Source organism: Leptodactylus fuscus, chromosome 1 (genome assembly GCF_031893055.1).
Source record: "Leptodactylus fuscus isolate aLepFus1 chromosome 1, aLepFus1.hap2, whole genome shotgun sequence".
Taxonomy (NCBI): domain Eukaryota; kingdom Metazoa; phylum Chordata; class Amphibia; order Anura; family Leptodactylidae; genus Leptodactylus; species Leptodactylus fuscus.
Genome location: NC_134265.1, coordinates 266,014,141 through 266,030,420, shown reverse-complemented (window position 1 = coordinate 266,030,420; position 16,280 = coordinate 266,014,141).

Genomic DNA, 16,280 nt, shown 5'->3' with positions numbered 1-16,280 from the left:
CTGTGAGGAACATAGTAAGGAAATGGAAGACCACAGGGACAGTTCTTGTTAAGTCCAGAAGTGGCAGACCAAGAAAAATATCAGAAAGGCAGAGAAGAAGAATGGTGAGAACAGTCAAGGACAATCCACAGACCACCTCCAAAGAGCTGCAGCATCATCTTGCTGCAGATGGTGTCACTGTGCATCGGTCAAAAATACAGTGCACTTTGCACAAGGAGAAGCTGTATGGGAGAGTGATGAGAAAGAAGCCGTTTCTGCAAGCACACCACAAACAGAGTCACCTGAGGTATGCAGAAGCACATTTGGACAAGCCAGCTTCATTTTGGAAGAAGTTCCTGTGGACTGATGAAACAAAGATTGAGTTGTTTGGTCATACAAAAAGGCATTATGCATGGCGTCCAAAAAAAACAGCATTACAAGAAAAACACATGCTACCCACTGTAAAATTTGGTGGAGGTTCCATCATGCTTTGGGGCTGTGTGGCCAATGCCGGCACCGGGAATCTTGTTAAAGTTGAGGGTCGCATGGATTCCACTCAGTATCAGCAGATTCTTCAGAATAATGTTCAAGAATCAGTGACGAAGTTGAAGTTACGCCGGGGATGGATATTTCAGCAAGACAATGATCCAAAACACCGCTCCAAATCCTCAGGCATTCATGCAGAGGAACAATTACAATGTTCTGGAATGGCCATCCCAGTCCCCAGACCTGAATATCATTGAACATCTGTGGGATGATCTGAAGCGGGCTGTCCATGCTCGGCGACCATCAAACTTAACTGAACTTGAATTGTTTTGTAAAGAGGAATGGTCCAAAATACCTTCATCCAGGATCCAGGAACTGATTAAAAGCTACAGGAGGCGACTAGAGGCTGTTATCTTTGCAAAAGGAGGATGTACTAAATATTAATGTCACTTTTCTGTTGAGGTGCCCATACTTTTGCACCAGTCAAATTTTGGTTTAATGCATATTGCACATTTTCTGTTAGTACAATAAACCTCATTTCAATCCTGAAATATTACTGTGTCCATCAGTTATTAGATATATCAAACTGAAATGGCTGTTGCAAACACCAAAATATTTAGAACAAAAAATGATTAAGATTAATAGGGGTGCCCAAACTTTTTCATAGGACTGTAGGTATAGTTCTGCACAGATTTCTGACATTACTTAGCTGCAGAAGAAATGTAGGTGACATATGACTTATTTTGGGCAGCAAACGTAAGGATTAGCTCAATTTGATAGTTTGACAATAAAACAAAATACTCATTTGAGTTGGCATAAAACTTTGATTTACAGTTCTAGTGAATCTCATCCACAAATTGCAGAAAAATACACACAGTGGAAATGTTGTAATGTCCAAAACTGTCACATTTTTGGAAATCGCAGCATGTCAATTATACCTATGGAAACACTGGAGATTTTCCTATAGGTATAATTGAAGCAGAAAGTCTTTCTGTGAAAAGCACTGTAGGAAAAAGCACAGTTTTTACCATAGTACTTTTTTGCTGCAGCCCATTACGTGGGGCCTTAGCCTCACTTATACTAAGATCTGTTAAAAGAGTGCTCTATAAAGTCAAATGGTATTATACAGTATATCACATGACCATGGACTATATATCACATACCGATGGACATATTTTATCCATTGGACGTAAGCAGAATGAATGATAGAAAGAAGAGATCTTTAAAACCGTGAGGAATTACAGAAAGTACATTCGAAAATTGTATAAGTTTGCATTATACAAATATTAACATTTGTCTCTGAATAAATGTATGAAACTGGACAACCCCTTTAATCTAGTCTGTTTATTATCAGTGACCCTGATATGCAGAGTTTAGAGCAATTCACTCCTAGACTACAGTAGAGAATCTACTCCCTTAAGGCCTGGTTCATATCTGCGTTTGGTATTCCATTCAGGGAGTCTGCTTGGGAGCCCCCGAACAGAATACCAAACCCATTGACAAGCGGTAAACTTATGAAAGCACATGGACCCCATAGACTATAATGGGGTCTGTGTTTTCCGCGCAGTGTCCGCAAGGAACATGTGGAGAGAAAATTACTTCATGAACTACTTTCCTGTCTACATGACTCTTGCGGACACCTTGCGGAAAATACACGGCACCCAATTATAATCTGTGGGGTCCATGTGCTTTCATTGCTTACCGCTTGTCAATGTGTTCAGTATTCTGCTCGGGGGGTCCCCAAGCAGACTCCCAGAACGGAAAATCAAACGCAGATGTGAACCAGGCCTAAGGTATTACTACAGGACCATCTGGAATGGAACACCAATGGTAGATGGTTCTGGACAAGTCTTTTTAGTACACAGATGGGTGAGAAAACCTACTATGTATTTTTTATTTTTTTTGCATCCTTGGCTGCCCCGCGGGTTGTTCTAAATCCTGGACAACTCCTTTAACATTAAATCCACAGAGCAAGACTCACATTGTATGAATATCCATAAGATAGCACATCTGACTATGCTACCAGATTTGTCCTACAGCCTAATATTGATAAGGCCCAAAGTAATTGTGGATAGTTTGTTAACTATGTCATGGTTATATATTGTGCAAAGCTATGTCTACATTCATCAAGGGATTCTAAATGATAGGATGCATTTGGTGCATCAGGTGACTCCAGTGCACCCCTGGCTCATTTGCATAAGGGATAAGATAAGAGCTTCACTTCTAAAAACTGACATATTTCTGAATCACCAGAAAAAGATTTGTATAAGAAAGCTTTGTCTTACACAACACTGCTAATAGCACATAGAGAAATCTGCATCAAATAAATATATAGTATGTGAATACCATGTTATATGTTTATACAGATTCCCTTTATATAATGTCAGGAAGATAGAAACAGAGTAGAAAACATAGCACGACAAATGTGCGATAATAGCGAGAAGGGGGATGTTCTGCATAGTTATTCACAGCCTTCTAGACTATGCGGATATCACACTGTTCTTTTAGAATTTAAAACTTATTTTATTCTGCTGAGATCATTTCCTTTCTATGATCAATATGTGTCTAAAACCAGCATACCATTTATATTAAAACACATGCAAATGTAGCTGCCGGTAGTCATTTTCTAACATATAGGCTTTATTATCTATAAAGCAGCATAGACGTATTCTAAAACAGCAGGTAAAGACAAATCTAATGCTTATTAGCAGGAAAAATGCCATCTGCAGGAAATACAGATATTTTATTCATCAAGGTCATTCATATGAATGTTTAAGTGAACTTGAGAGTGAATGACTAGATGTGAAAGACATTGTGATTTTTTAATGAATGCTTCAAAATAAATTAATATTGGCCTCAGGTACCACTTGGTATGATTAACATTTTCTTGCACACATTTTGCACAAATAATATGAAAATATTATAAAAACAAGATATTTTAGCCAATGTCTTTTAATACGGAGGTAGCCATCTTCAATTTAAATGTTATAATTCTCAACAAAATCTATTGCAATTTGTGGATTAAGAGAAGGAACGCTCTACCTTTAAATGTAGTACTTAAAACCAACACTTAGCAGCGCATTGTCCTCTGTAATCTGGGCAGTGTGCTGCCGACCAATGCAAACTGTATGGGTAATAATGAGCGAGTAGTACTCGATCGAGTAGGTATTCGATTGAATACTACGGTATTCGAAATACTCGTACTCGATCGAGTACCACTCGCTGTTCGAATGTAAAAGTTTGATGCAGAAACAGCATTGATTGTCCGAATGCTATATAGTCGGCCAATCAACGCTGGTTCTTCTCCTACCTTTAGAAGTCTTCTCCGTGCAGCTTCCCCGCGGCGTCTTCTGGCTCTTCATTCACTCTGCCAGGCATCGGGCCTGGGCAGAGCCGACTGCACATGTCCGCTTGTAGTGCAGGCATGCGCAGTCGGCTCTGCCCAGGCCCAATGCCTGGCAGAGTGAATTCAGAGTCGGAAGATGCCGCGGGGACGCTGCACGGAGAAGACTTCTCGGAGGATCCAGCCCGACCCTCACTCGTGGACTTGGTAAGTATAATTTGATCGAACATTGCCTACCCCTGAAATGAGCATTTTCCCCCCATAGACTATAATAGGATTCGATATTCGATTCGAGTAGTCGAATATTGAGGGGCTACTCGAAACGAATATCGAACCTCGAACATTTTACTGTTCGCTCATCTCTAGTAATAATGGTTTGCTTATTCCAATACATCAGCAAACAGTGAAAATGATCAAGGGCTCTCATCTCAACATCATTGAGTCTGTCTGAGATTACATGAAGAGACAGAAGAATCTGAGAAACCAAGATCTGTAGTTAGTTCTTCAAGATGTTTGGAGCAACCCCCTTCAAAAAGATTCTTCAAAAAATGTGTGCAAGTGTGCTTAGAACCATCAAAGGCACCATTAGGCGCTTCTTTACAACAACCCACCATCTCTCAGTCATTGGAGCGCCGGCAGAAATACACCGCTAACCACCCACCCACGCAAGCCTAGAATGCCAACATCTCTAAACTGCTGGCCCAGGAGATGTTGGCGTTCCGGCTTGTTGAAACTCCCGCCTTCCCGGACCTGATGGCAACTGTGGCACCTCACTATGCCGTCCCTAGCCGTCACAACTTCTCCCGGTGTGGCGTCCCCGCCTTGCACCAGCACGTGTCACTCAACATCAGGTGGGCCCTTAGTTCCGCGCTTTGCTGCAAGGTCCACTTGACCACCAACACTTGGACAAGCGCCTGTGGTTAGGGATGCTGCTTATCTTTAAGGACAGGCAGGGTGAATGTGGTGGAGTCTGGTCCCGGGGTGCAAACTCAGGTACCCTATCTCCTCTCCCAGGCCAAAATTCATGGCAGGAGTAGACTGAAACCCTACGACGCTGCAACCTCCACCCCAGCTACTAGCGGCAAACGCTAAAACACTGGTGTGGGGAGACGTCAGCAGGCGGTGCTGAAGCTCATCAGCTTGGGGGACAGACAGCACAGTGCCTCCGAGGTCAGGGATGCCATCCTGGCTGAGATGGCATTTTTTTTTCGCTGCTACACCTGGGGCCTGGCATTTTTATGCCTGTGATAATGGCCGGAACCTGGTAGCGGCTCTGGAGCTTGCCAGCCTCCAACACGTTCCATGTTTGGCCCACGTCTAACTTAGTGGTGCAACGTTTTTTGAAAACATACCCAAATGTACCGAAGCTACTGTTGAAAATGCGGCGCTTGTGCGCCCACTTTTGCAAGTGTACAGGAGTCGCTGCTAGCCTAAAAACACTCTAGCAAGGCCTACATCTGTCCAAACACAGGCTGTTGTCCGTCATTCACACACGCTGAAACCCTACAATACCATATCTTGAGCAGGGTGTGTGAGCTGCACAGACCTTTGATGGAGTTCCATCTACAAAACCCAAGGGTTCCTCAAAGTCAGCTCCCAAAGTTTATGCACCATGAGTTTCCAGGGGTGGCAGAGTTATGGTTAGGGGCAGAGGCATGGATAGGGATGATGTCTAGGGGCAAAAGCAGTGTGGATGTGGAGGCAAGCTAAGCAGAAAAAACTGGGGGTACAAGCAGAGGCATGGACTGGGGTGATATCTAGGGGCAAAAGCAGTGTGGATGTGGAGGCAAACTAAGCAGCAAAAACTGGGGGTACAAGCTAAGGCATGGACTGGGGTGATGTCTAGGGGCAAAAGCAGTGTGGATGTGGAGACAAGCTAAGCAGGGAAAAAGGTGGCTAGAGGCAAAGGGATGTCCAGAGGCAGAAGACAGCTGCATGACAGAAGCTAGACCTGAGCCAGCAAGGCCCAAGATGCCCTCTTTTCTAGCTTCCTTAGAAAAATTCCCCCATCGAGGCCATGTTCCTCGCTGGGGGAGATAATTTCTAAATGTATAGGTCGAGGACAAACTGAGTGTGGTTTACACACTTTGCAATGCGACTCCCCATCTCCCAGGCCTTTCATTCCAGGCTAAAGTACAGCACAACCCACCCACATGCCCAAGGCTTCAACGGCCTCATCTCAAAAATTCTGGCCCAGGAGATGTTGGGGTCCCGGCTTGTGGATACTCTGCCCTTTTTGGGCCTGCTGGCTACTGCGCCACCTCACTGTGCCGTCCACACCAGCACTTTTCCCCAAACATGAGGCGGTCCCTAAGTTCAGCGCTTTGCCCAAAAGTTCCACGTGACCAGCTACGAATGGACAAGTGCATGCGGACAGGGACGCTAACTTTTAATCTTGGCACAGTGGTTGAATGTACTTGAGGCATGGACCGGGTTGCAAAATGTGGTAGACTGACTTGTCTCCCCACACAACATTCCTGGGAGGAGGGCTGAAACACCACCCTCCTCCTCCGCTGTTAGATTGACCCCAGCTACGAGCTGGAAACGCTGCAACACTGGTGTGGGGAGACGTCAGCAGGCCGGGCTGAATCTCATCAGCTTGGGGGACGGACAGCACATTGCCTCTGAGGTCAGGGATGCCATCCTGGATGAGATGGCAATTTGTTTATCCCCGCTGCTCCTGGGGCCAGGCTTTTTTGTCTTGTTGGAGGGCTCTGGAGCTTGCCAGCCTCCAACACGTTCCATGCCTGGCCCACGTGTTCAATGTCGTGGTGCAACGATTTTTCAAATCATACCCCAAATTAGCTGAGCTAAGGGTGAAAGTGCGGCGCTTGGACACCCACTTTCACAAGTCTACACTAGCCGCTGCTAGCCAAAAAACACTCTAGCAAGGCCTACATCTGTCCAAACACAGGCTGTTGTCCGGCTGTTGTCCGCTGAAACCCTACAATACCATATCTTGAGCAGGGTGTGTGAGCTGCACAGACCTTTGATAGAGTTCCATCTACAAAACCCAAGGGTTCCTCAAAGTCAGCTCCCAAAGTTTCTGCACCATGAGTTTCCATGGGTGGCAGAGTTATGGCTAGAGGCACAGGCATGGATAGGGGTAATGTGTAGGGGCAAAAGCAGTGTGGATGTGGAGGAAAGCTAAGCATAAAAAACTGGGCGTAAAAGCAGAGGTATGGACTGGGGTGATGTCTAGGGGCAAAAGCAGTGTGCATGTGGAGGGAAGCTAAATCAACAAAAAAAGCTGGGGAAAAGCACAGGCAGAAACTGGGGTGATGTTTAGGGGCGCAAGCATTGTTGATGTGGAGGGAAGCTAAGCATAAAAAACTGGGGGTAAAAGCAGAGGCATGGACTGGGGTGATGTCTAGGGGCAAAAGCAGTGTGGATGTGGAGGCAAGCAAAGCAGGGAAAATGGTGGCTAGAGGCAAAGGGATGTCCATAGGCAGCAAGGGCAAAGATGCAAAACTCTCCCCTGTTTCAAGAATTTTCCTGACTTGTCTCCCCACACAACATTCCTGAGAGGAGGGCTGAAACACCACCCTCCTCCTCCTCCGCTGTTAGATTGACCCCAGCTACGAGCTGGAAACGCTGCAACACTAGTGTGGGGAGACGTCAGCGGGCCGTGCTGAAGCTCATCAGCTTGGGGGCCAGACAGCACACTGCCTACAAAGTGAGTCATGCCATCCTCGATGAGACGGCAATGTGGTTTTTGCCACTGCACCTGGGCCCAGGCATGTTGTCATGTGTGATAATGGCCGTAACCTGGGATCGGCTCTGTAGCTTGGCAGCCTGCAACATATTCCATGCCTGGGCCACGTTTTTAACTCATTGCTGCTAATCTTTTTAAAAAGGTACCCCAATGTTCCTGAGCTACTGGTGAAAGTGTGGCGCTTGTGCAGATAGTTTTTAAAGTCTATAGTTGCCGCTGCTAGCCTCTATGCACTCCTACAACGCCTGTACCTGCTGGAACAACGGCTGTTGTGCGACGTCTCCACACTGCTGGCACTAAACATATCATGTGTTGAGCAGAGTGTGTGAGCAGCACAGACCTTTGATGTAGTTCCAACTCCAAAACCCTCGGGTTCGTCAAAGTCAACTCCTTCAGTTGCTCAACCATGAGTGGCCATGGGTGGCAGACTTATGTGAAATCCCATCCCATCCATTGCACTTGTTGGGGACATTGAAGGGTCCTCATAAGAGTATGTTGCAGAGTTCCAAATTAAATAATTAACAGGCCTAGATGGGCTACCACCCATTGGGCCTGGAGAAGCCACACACACACACACACACGCAGCTGATAGTGTATCAAGTGAGTTCTGATTTTATTGTAAGAAAAGGGTAGTTTAAATACATTACAGACAAAGAGCTGGCTTGGCTATTCTAATCAGTGCAACATAATTGGTCATAGAGATATAAGACAAGCCTGGCACATGACTATTGGCTGAGGCTCATTATAATCTGCATCTCATTATAGCTTTCCACACTGGGATGGACTTTCCCATGAAACAAAGAAGGATTCAAAATACTTATGTGTGAGCTAACATCCCAGACTATGTCTATATGTATATATCATGGCAAAAGAGATAAGATGACATGCTTCATAGACTCTAAGTCTATGCACACTCTAAGTGACCTTCATATATCATAAAATATGACAAAGTGCCCAGATACCATAAGATTAATACTCTTGTTGGTTATGTGTCCATACATCATATAAAGGAGGTAAGAGATATACAAAGTCAGCTGCATCTTCTCAAAGTGAGGCCCTTGAGAGATAAGGATTAGCAACCTATGCATTAACATTCATTATCACATTCCTTAAAGTCTAACAAAGGGCCTCCTTGACTTAAGCAGAAAAATACATACTTATACAGTTTATATGTGAAAGATTACAAGATGGCTGCCAAAATACAAAGATGGAGGACTTAACTCTAACATTTCCCCCATTTTGAGATGGTTGAATACAGAAATTAACATGTAAGTACTTCAGTGACCTAATGTCCACTGCCAGATTTCCCAGATTCCCTATTTTTCATCCGGTTGCATAAACACTGTAATAGTTTAAACAAGCAAAAGAAACATAAGATTATTACTGCGACTTGCTGATACTATGTATCATTCCTAAAATATAAGGTGGTATCTTCTTAACTACATACTTCAAACATTTCCTGTTGTGTCATGAAAACAGCTATATATAACATGACTGAGGCTAATATGGGGCTATGAGGACATATCCTACAATCTAACACATTCAAATCTTCCTTCAAGATCGTATGATGTTTAAGAAACTTATTGTCCCACTCATTGTCAAATGTTCTATGCAGGCTTATTGCCAGGACCATCTGTAACAGTAACATCAGGAGAATCTTCATCGCTTTTTGTGTAGATTCTTCCTTGCAATGTGAAGCATGGATACAGTTAGGTTTTCCTTCAAGTTTCATAGAAACACTGGTTATCAGCAGCACTTGGAAGAACCATCAACTCTTGGGTCCAAGGTTTTTCTCATGTGTCTCTTTATCACCATCAATCCATTGTCTCAAATGAATAGGTCCCATCCACTAACTTAAAATCTGAGAGGGAGAAGAAAACTCAAAGCCATACATTAGTCAAATGTTTTTGCCAAGACATCACATAGTTAGTCAGTACACCATAATACAACTCTAACCTAGGGGCTGACCCAAAGAAAGTTTGATATGGGCTAAAACCAATTCTCCTGTCAGGAGGGTACCTTACAGAAAATACAAATACAAGTGACACACTACTTCTTTAGTAGCCGTCTATCTGCAGACCTGTTTATGATAGCTTTCTTCACCAGATATGCCCCAGGCCATCCTGAAGAGAAATAACTATACACACAAGCACGTACTTATACCGTCTCACCTTTAGTAGTTACTAAAGTTCTAGTTATATCATATAGTTAACCTGCAATCTCTGGAACAGGTACAAGGGCTCCGGGCATGGCTCACAGAAACTTTTCACTTTTTGGTCTATATTGTGTTTAACACGTCATGCAGGCTCACACTATAGTGATGCTAAATCCTGCAGCCGCCCATCCTCCGCTCACCAGGTCACACATGGCTACTACTAAACAGTGCACTTAATAATAATAATAATAATCTGCTTATGCCATCAGTGGGGACGATGCTCTCAGCACATACTTTCTTACCACCAGACACCAGGAGTTATTCATTCTCTTTTGATCCTTGCTATTTCCAAAGCTTCTTTCCTCCTGAACCATTTTGGTGCCTCAGTGTTGTAAAACCTGAAAAGAGAGCTAAAACGGGTTTGGGCCTAGTATAATGACCAATTATCAGTAAAGCATATCCCCTAGGCCTTTGCAGCTGGGTTAGTGGCAGTGTCTGCCCACGTTACCTCTATTTTCTTTCATATCAGCCTTGGTGTGTGCCTTAACTTCTGACTATACCCACCTGTGTGGGGGCAGCAGCAGGGTCCATCACTATCTGAGCAGCCTGGAAATCCTTTTAGGCTTAACATTAACCCTACAGAAAGCTCTCGCTCTCCAGATTGGACCATAGTCCCACTATATCAAACACCTACCCTCAGGCCTTGTACCCTGTCTCAGTGATGGCTTCTAGTTCAGCTTCATGAGCTGAGACCCATACAGTTCCATAATGGTTCTACTTGTGCTTGGTTTTACCCTTGGTTTACCTCATATTCAGTGACCATGACATATCTGGTGCAGAATCCACCATCATTCCCAAATCGAGAATCATCCTATTAATATTATAAATGTGAAAGTTTGTGAGTTTGGATGTTTGTGGGTTTGTGTGTTCAGATGTTTGTTAGTCAATCACGCAAAACCCGCTCGACCGATTTGGCTGAAATTTTCCACAAACATAGTTAATACACCCCATTGCGCAATAGGCTACTTTTCATCACAATAGCGCACATACGTTTTTCCCAGGACCCCCACAAACACCAAACTCACATCACCATCTCTGCAATCTCACACACTTTGGACCACAAGCCACAAAATTCATATTGCCCTCTGCAGCCTCGCCCCTAACCCCACACAATCACATATACATATACTTTACCACTTTGCCCCTCACCTTAACGATACTCCAGGAGGCTCTCTTTAACGCTCTGGAGCAGCCATGTTTGCCAACCCCCACCGCTCTGACAATCCGCGACACCGCCCACCCATGTCAATACCCCTACACGGTCTAATAAATGCAAAAAAAAAAGTTTAAAAAAAGTAAAAAAAATATTAAAAAAAAAAAAAAAAAGGATTAAAAATTCAAATCACCCCCCTTTCCCTAGAACACATATAAAAGTAGTTAAAAACTGTGAAACACATACATGTTAGGTATCCCCGCGTCCAAAATCGCCTGCTCTACAAAGCTATACAAATATTTTTCCTGTTCGGTAAACTGTATCGCTGTAGCCTAGTCTAAAATAAAAGAACTCAAAAAGTCAAAGTTAACAATAGGTTCATCATTCAAATAACTAACAATCTCTTGTAACATACTATCATGTTGTTCTATTCTATATTGTCAGCAGAAAATACTTGTATATTTCAGTTACTCCCCCCTTGAACCTATTGTTAACTGCTACAAACAGTAATAAACAGGATGGACACGAAACATTAGCATGCGCTCGTCATCACAACTCCGGATATGGCAGCTGCGTTAAGCAGGGTGCAGGGTACAACAAAGACCAGGCCCGAGCACCAGGAATAGGTGTTAGAAATACTGCAGCATCCGCCATTTCCTTCCAATTTTGGGGTTTTGGACCCGCCACCGACTTGTCTGGACCTCAGTGGGGATCATGAGACACAGTTGCCATCAGGGCAAGCTGTGGTCATGTGCGGTTTGCAGTAAGGGGGCAGTGCGCAATTGGAAGAGGAGTTGGTGGATGACGAGGCCACCGACCCCACATGGACAGGGGTGATGTTTAGGGGCTAAAGCAGTGTAGATGTAGAGGGAAGCTAAATCAACAAAAAACCTGGGTAGAAGCAAAGGCATAAACTGGGGTGATGTTTAGGGGCTAAAGCAGTGTAGATGTGGAGGGAAGCTAATTCAACAAAAAAACAGGGTAGAAGCAAAGGCATAAACTGGGGTGATGTTTAGGGGCTAAAGCAGTGTAGATGTGGAGGGAAGCTAATTCAACAAAAAAACAGGGTAGAAGCAAAGGCATAAACTGGGGTGATGTTTAGGGGCGAAAGCAGTGTAGATGTGGAGGGAAGCTAATTCAACAAAAAAACAGGGTAGAAGCAGATGCATAAACTGGGGTGATGTTTAGGGGCGAAAGCAGTGTAGATGTGGAGGGAAGCTAAGCAGCAAAAACAGTGGGTAGAAGCAAAGGCATGCAAAACTCTACCCTGTTGGAAGACTTATTCCTAGGTCTGGAACACGTTAATGGCCCCCCTGGACAAATTACTGCCACTCAGGGGCCTAGTGTCACCAGGAGGGACAAGTATAGGCGCATGTTGTGGGAATACCTGTCCGACACCAGCTCTGTCCTCTCCAATCCCTCTGTGCTCTACAGCCTACACTTATTTTCTCATCTTTTTTTCTGCACTGCACATCTCTTGCCTACTTCCTTTGGGATCTTAGAAGTGGTGGTCCACTTCCACAGATGGTAACTTCAGTGCTGGAGTTGTCCATAGACAGTGTAACGGGAGTAGCTGAGGGATCGCTGTCTTAACCACTTTTTGGCACAAAATTAACTTCCAAAGCCAAGTATGGTGCAAGAATATGATGCAAGGACACCTACACACCTATCTCTGACACATTGGGGAGTTCACCCTCATGCGCCCTTTTGGCCTGCACCATCATGTGCCTCTTCCCAGCCACTCCACATCTCCCAAGCTTTTCATTGCAGGCAGAAGTACAACACAACCCACCCCCATGCCCAAGCCTTTAACAGCCTCATCGATAAACTGCTGGCCCTGGAGATGTTGGTGTTTGTTTATGCTTCTGGATACCCAGGCCTTCCGTCAGCAGATGGCAGCTGGGGCACCTCCCTATGCTGGGCCTAGCCGTTACTACTTCTCTTGGTGTGCTGTCCCTGCCGTGCGCCTGCATGTGTCCCATAACATCAGTCAGGCTCAGAGCTCTGCGCTTTGCTGCAAGGTCCACTTGACCACCGACACATGGACAAGCGCCTGTGGTCAGGGATGCTGCAGTGCTTATCTTTAATGACAGGCAGGGTGAATGTGGTGGAGTCTGGTCCCCGGGTGCAAACTGGGGTGGCCTATCTCCTCTCCCAGGCCAAAATTCATGGCAGGAGTAGACTGAAACCCTACGACGCTGCAACCTCCACCCCAGCTACTAGCGGCAAACGCTGTAACACTGGCGTGGGGAGATGTCAGCAGGCCGTGCTGAAGCTGATCAGCTTGGAGGACAGACAGCACAGTGCCTCCGAGGTCAGGGATGCCATCCTGGCTGAGATGGCATTTTTTTTTTCCCTGCTACACCTGGGGCCTGGCATTTTTGCACCTGTGATAATGGCTGGAACCTGGTAGCAGATCTGGAGCTTGCCAGACTCAAACACGGTCCACGCATGGCCCACGTTTTCAACTTGTTGGTGCCATGTTTCTTTGAAACCTACACCATTGTGCCTGATATACAGGTCAAAGTGGGGCCATTTTTGTAAGTGAGAACTAGCCTCTGCTAGGCAGAAAACATTCAGAGCACACTCCTCTCATCTTCGCACCGTTGGCTGGCGGAGGAAGACGAGGGGGTTGGAGTGGCATCTGATGTCCCTGTCCCACACGAGGCTAGAGGGTACACTTCAGTGCATCCCATTGCTTCACTACAAATGGTGTGAAGGGGAGTGGAAAATGGAGGAAATGGAGAGTGACCCTTACAGTTGGGGCCAGCAAAGGCATGCCAAGTAACACACCGGCACACATGGCTGACTTCATCTTGGGTTGCTTTTCAAGAGTCTAACGCATATTTCACATCATGGAGAACCAATAATACTGGATTTTTACAAGCCTCGAACCACGGTCTAGGTCTAATGTCTGTTCCTTTGTTATATTAGGGGAGAGGGAATAAAATTACTTCAGTGATGCTTTTAGCGTACATAGACTGACTATTAATGTGTGTCCCACTTAGTGTTGTTAGGGTTACACACCGTCACAACCTGGCTAAAGCTTCCATAGCTGTTAATAAAGTCAACATAACTTTACAGTATCCAAAAAGACAGCTGGTACCGACAGAGAGCAAGACAAATGTCAACCAAAGCTGTGAGCTCTGAACACCCACAGTGACTTTGGCGTCATCATTATAAGGAAGCGGGTGGTAATAAATAACTTGGCAGTGCCTAAAACCCAACAAGCTTATACAACTATATTTACATTAAGATACACAAATGACACTTCTTAGTAGCATGTCATGAGACAAGCTGATAAGATCTTCCTTTGTGCAGTGCTATTTGAAAGTTAATAGCTGCCTTCATTTTAATTCTGGAGAAGGTGCAGACATTAGATTTAGAACATGTTGTCTTCATTGTCCAAATCCTCTATATAGGTAATGTGTTTTTCGGGCCGAGCTGTCTGCAAACGAGCTGGTGCAGCACTGACAACCTGGGTGAATATGGCAAGAGCCTGAGCTGTAGGGTGAATGTATCCCCAAATTATTTGGGGAATTTCCACTCAGAAACTGGCACTATATACCAGTAGCAAAAATTGTGGGTGCACGTAACCCCAATATATTCTTTGAATTCCCAGTCAGACAATGGCACTATATGGCAGTGGCAGGACTTGAGTGTATTTGTAACACCAATATATTCTTTGAATTCACAGTCAGAAACTGGCACTATATGGCAGTGGCAGGACTTGAGTGTATTTGTAACACCAATATATTCTTTGAATTCACAGTCAGAAACTGGCACTATATGGCAGTGGCAGGACTTGAGTGTATTTGTAACACCAATATATTCTTTGAATTCCCAGTCAGAAACTGGCACTATATGGCAGTGGCAGGACTTGAGTGTATTTGTAACACCAATATATTCTTTGAATTCCCAGTCAGACAATGGCACTATATGGCAGTGGCAGGACTTGAGTGTATTTGTAACACCAATATATTCTTTGAATTCCCAGTCAGAAACTGGCACTATATGGCAGTGGCAGGACTTGAGTGTATTTGTAACCCCAATATATTCTTTGAATTCCCAGTCAGACAATGGCACTATATGGCAGTAGCAAAAATAGTGGGTGTATATAGCCCCAATTCTATTGCTAGGGGACTTGCAGGGTATTTCTGGGGTGAAGGTGGGGGGGGCACACCGTTGGAACGGGTATCGGGGGTATATATCGGGTATACGGGAATACACTGACAGTGTATTCCATTCAGGATCCTGGGAAAGCTGGGTTGCGGCGATTGAGCCCGTCAGTGCCACGTTACACTGACAAGCTTCTCCCTGGAATTTAGCTCTTATAAGAGCTGTTGGTTGTCTTCTCCTTCCTATCCTAGCCTGTCCCTGCCTACCCAGAATCTAAGCCCTAGCTAACTGGACGGAAACCTCCGTCCCCGGTGAATTGCAAGCTCAGAATGACGCGAACCTGGGCGGCGCTGTTGTTTTAAATCAGAGGTCACATGTTTTCAGCAGCCAATGGGTTTTTCCTACTTTTTTCAACGTCACCGGTGTCGTAGTTCCTGTCCCACCTACCCTGCGCTGTTATTGGAGCAAAAAAGGCACCAGGAAAGGTGGGAGGGGAATCGAGTAATGGCGCACTTTACCACGCGGTGTTCGATTCGATTCGAACATGCCGAACAGCCTAATATCCGATCGAACATGAGTTCGATAGAACACTGTTCGCTCATCTCTAATAAACATAATAAAACCTGGTGAAATGACACAGAGCGCACAGGGACACAAGTGTGAACGCCCCCTAAGTTAAAATAACCATCATGGAGCCTGGTCAGTGAGTACACAGAGTCACCGACCAGTGAGGCTGCAAGGAGTATAAAAGATATGGTAAAAGCACTGCTAAACAGTATGTAACATTAGCTAGTGATCCATATCATGAGAACAGGCATTATAGAAGGAAATAATCATGTGATCCCTGAATGGTGATCATCGAAATTGAAGTAACTAAGAACTGAAGTAACTAAATGTGTAAGGAATATATGCGGAAGGATCCTTTTTCATTACAACCTCTCCAGTACTCTTCTCAGGACGGAGGGAACATGTGGTTAAGCTTCATGGGCGTGTAGTGCCAGTGTGGAAGTATTTTGGCAGTGGTTTTATTTATGAGTTATTCATTTCAAAGTTGTAGTTTTTTTGGTCAAGTCTAATGCTTTCTTCCATTGTATAGGTTTGACTTTCATAGGGGGTTGGTGCCAAGGGGATTGTTCTAAATTAATAAAGAAGTTTCAGGATATCAGCATGTGAAAGGCGGATGCCCTGCCAAGCCATTATAGACCGTGTTTTGTATAAGCCTGATAGTCCTTTTCAATATCTGAGAGAGAGACATAGTAGGAAGTTAGTT